This window comes from Onychostoma macrolepis, chromosome 18, assembly GCF_012432095.1.
Source record: "Onychostoma macrolepis isolate SWU-2019 chromosome 18, ASM1243209v1, whole genome shotgun sequence".
NCBI lineage: Eukaryota > Metazoa > Chordata > Actinopteri > Cypriniformes > Cyprinidae > Onychostoma > Onychostoma macrolepis.
The window spans coordinates 18,922,380-18,926,311 of NC_081172.1; the positions used below are offsets into that span (position 1 = coordinate 18,922,380).

General features: G+C 36.3%; 1 long non-coding RNA gene across 1 annotated transcript; it reads left to right on the top strand.

The window, feature by feature from the left end:
* Positions 1-318: 318 nt before the first annotated feature.
* LOC131524807 (uncharacterized) lies at positions 319-3,448 on the top strand. Its single transcript, XR_009267079.1, has 4 exons — positions 319-796; positions 1,554-1,712; positions 2,975-3,032; positions 3,132-3,448. It is a non-coding gene; the product is annotated as an uncharacterized LOC131524807 (long non-coding RNA).
* Positions 3,449-3,932: the final 484 nt, after the last annotated feature.

Sequence of the window (3,932 nt, forward strand, 5' to 3'; positions counted from 1 at the left end):
TTTGTGTTAAGCCAAAGTCTTTCATTTGTTAGTGTTTTTAGTATGCTTTTAGTGTTTTGCAGTCGAGTAGTTATTGTGTAACTGTTTACCGCGCCGTTATGATTTCGTGCCGTTGGGAGATGTGAAAGCGCATGTCTTTCTGTATTGGACTGTAACGTTATGTGTGCTTGTGGAACAGACGATGGGGCGATTTTTTTTTAATTCAGATGGTTTTCCGTCTTATTACTGATATATGAGCAGTTAAATAAAACCTCCCTGGGCTCTTTCTATCCTACTCAATCAGCTAAAGCATGGAAACAAGTAAAAATAATGCCACATTCGCATACATTTTAACATTTTATCTGTTATTCCTCTTTTGTAACAGCATGCGTTTGATCACCGTTTTCTTACTTCATCGCTGCCTGATGAAGAAATGAAGGAATGTCACAACTTTACTGACAGAGAAGAAAGCACAACCTGATATTGCCAAGTGCAATGTGTTCCTGGGTCAACATATTTTGTTGACCCTGGAACAACATTTTAATCCAAAAATATAATCTTAACCATATTCCTACACCTAAACCTAACCTTACCCATGAGTAATCCCTAAAATCAGAGGAACTGATAGATGAATTACACTGATGTACAAGCACCAAACACTGATTGTAATCCTAAACTTCACAAAAATTATAAACTGGTTCTTGAAATCTGATTGGTTAATCACAATGTTGTTCCAGGGTCAACAAAGATGTTGACCCAGGAACACGTTGCACTTGGCAATATCAGGTTTGGCGAGGAGAAAACAGTTTTGGCAAAAGTAAGTGAAGTGCTGTATCGCCTTTTCATAATTTATTAACAGAAATAATAGTTTCCGCAGGTCCTTAAAATGTCTTAAATTTAGTTGTATCAAATTTAAGGCCATACAAGGTCTTAAATGGTACAAGAAAGTATTATGATTTCAAGAGGTCTTAAATTTGGGGACAGAAAGACAAGAATTGCCATGAAGCTTAATGTGACTATTTAACTTCAAAAGGCTATGATTACATTGAATAAACATGAGCGACGTAAGTTTCAAAGTCCTGTGCAGCGCTGCTTTGTGTATTGCCGTTACCGGGGAAACAGTTATATTATGCGGTCTAGAAGCGCCACCTGTTGGCAGAAAATAATTATTTTGCTTTTTCAGTTTTTGTTAGAGCAATGTGAAAACTAGCAGTTTGCCAAATGTAATCAGTTTTATGTTTTGGATTCAACTTAGACTAATCTAAATTTTTATGTAACTGAATTAAAAAAAATTATGATCCGTCTTAGAAAAAAAAAAAGCTAACTTTTAAGACTAGTCCTAACCTTTTATGCAACAGTCCCCAGGTCTTAAAAAGGTCTTTTTAAGTTTTAAATTTGATTTTAAAAATCCTGCAGATACCCCAGATATGTAATCACGTCCACCCTTTTGGAATGATAAACATATTCATTACTCACGCAAATAAATCATTGATTTGTTTTTGATAATTGAATTTGTCTTTGCCGTTAAACTGTATGGGTGTTCTTGTAACAAACTGCACTTCATGTGTTTACAGATTTGTGCAGAATTTGAGACGGAGAGAATTATGATGGGACCATTAGTGTCAGCAGTCTTTGCCAAAATGGATCCACACTGCAAAACATATGAAGATGTTTGCAAATCGAAGAAGAGTCCTTGGACAAGGAATTAAACCCTCTTGGTGCCCATTACACAGGTAAGAACAATTACACTCAACAAAACCTTGTATTAAAACATTATTTTCTCACTGGCCACTGAGTTTTAGGGTTATGGTTATGGGTATTAACAAATAAAACAGATATAATGAGATTAGGTTTATTAATACAATACATACAAAATATGTGACAGATATTACAAATGCATTAACCTCCCAAAAACAATTTATTTTGAGGCAAGGCGGACGTGTCCAAAAGTGTGTTCTGTAGAGTTTAGCTCCAACACACCTGCCTGACACTTCTAGTAAGACTTTGTTTTTGTTTGAAAATTCCTAAAAACCTTGATTAGCTGATTCAGGTGTGTTTAAAGGGAGAGTTCACCATTTATTTTTGATGAAATCCAAGAGCTTTTTGACCCTCCATAGACAGCAAGGATACTACCACATTCAAGGCCCAGAAACGTTGTAAGAACATCAGTAAAACAGTCCATGTGACATCAGTGATTCAACTGTAATTTTACGAAGCTACGAGAATACTTTTTGTGTGCAAAGAAAATGAAAATAATATTTATTCAACAATTCTCCTCCAAACAGGGGCGTCATGCACTCATTATTTTTGAGGGGGCCCGAGTGAAGAGAGGGGGGAGTTGGGGGTCAGGCTAGTAAAGTGACACACCGTAATTACACGCAGACGTCAGCAGAATCACACGCGTACATTGTTTACATGCAGAGGTGCTCTCGATAATGGCGGAAGACATGATTTGGAGAAGAATTGTTGGATAAAGTCATTATTTTTCATTCTTTGCACACAAAAAGTATTCTTGCAGCTTGGAAAATTATGGTTGAACCACTGATGTCACATGGACTGTTTTACTGATGTCCTTACAACGTTTCTGGGTGTGGGAACATTTCAGTTGCATTACTGTCTATGCGGGGTTAGAGAGCTCTCGGATTTCATCAAAAAATATTTTAATTTGTGTTCCAAAGGTCTTGTGGGTTTGGAACGACATGAGGGTGAGTAATTAATGACAGAAGTTTCATTTTTGGGTGAACTATCCCTTTAATTGGTAATATTGCTGAACTCTGAAGGACCGTGGCTTTCTGTGCTGATCTGGCCCAGTACTGTTATAGTTTCATTTTCCACTGAAATGTTTGTTAAAGTTACATCTTGACTGCTTGCCTGTATTTCCTGTAAGGAAATGATCAGACAGAATAGAAATTGATGAATGACTGAATTTGTTGTTGTTGTTGTTTTTAGAAAAAATGCCAAATCTGATAGTTTTTGTTATTGTTTGCATCTTTAGACTAATGACATTGAAGTACCCGATTGAAGACCCTAGCAGTCTTATTATGGAGTATATGGTGAGTAGTTTTTTTTTTTTTTTTTTTCAAGGATGATAAATGCTATGGTGAAGTTAATGCGCAAGAATTTGAGTTTTTACTTTTAAATATCCTCTCTAGGATACAGATGCTGCCAGCACTCAGGAGGTGATCCAGAAGACCCATGGGAATCTGATATGTCATAAGATTTGAAGGTGCAGACAATGAAGACAGCCCAGCAGATGTTGGAGGGTTGGAAGATAAAGTTCTTCAGGACCCTAGCAGTATACCCCATGCAAAACCATGTTTCTGGGACTGATATATGGACTGAACTTGAGCAACCCTCCTGACCTCAGGTACACATTTGGAGTACTGCAGAAGTTATTTCTGGAGCCAGTTCCTGTTCCTGGAATAAGGTTTGATTGGTTGTCTTTAAATGCCAATTAGAAAATGACAGTACTTTGATATATCTGCTACTTTGTGTAATTGTGTAATGTGGTTTCAACTGTATTTAACTGTATGTTTTGCTCTTGTTTATCAAATACACTTGATCATTTGTGACTCATCTGGTCTTTTATGACTCGATGCAAGACAATCACACACAAATGCTTTGTTGAAGGGAGTAGCTTTAAATAGAAATTATTTAGTTAAAGTAACTAGAACTAATTGGATGGAACCACTGTCCATAATTCAAATGAGTTGTTTGAAACAAACGTCGTTGATAAAGTGAAACACATTTGGCCAGTTTTTAATAAACCAAAACATGTTCACTAAACTTAACCGGTTTAAGTTACAGGGAAGTGAATAAATTGAGTTGGTTGGACATTACTATTTCACATAGATTCTTCCTGATTCAATTGTGTTCACACAACACAAAGAGTTTGCATAGGTTCAAAAAATTGCATTCACGTTAATAAAAAAACAATTTGGTTGTGTGGAACC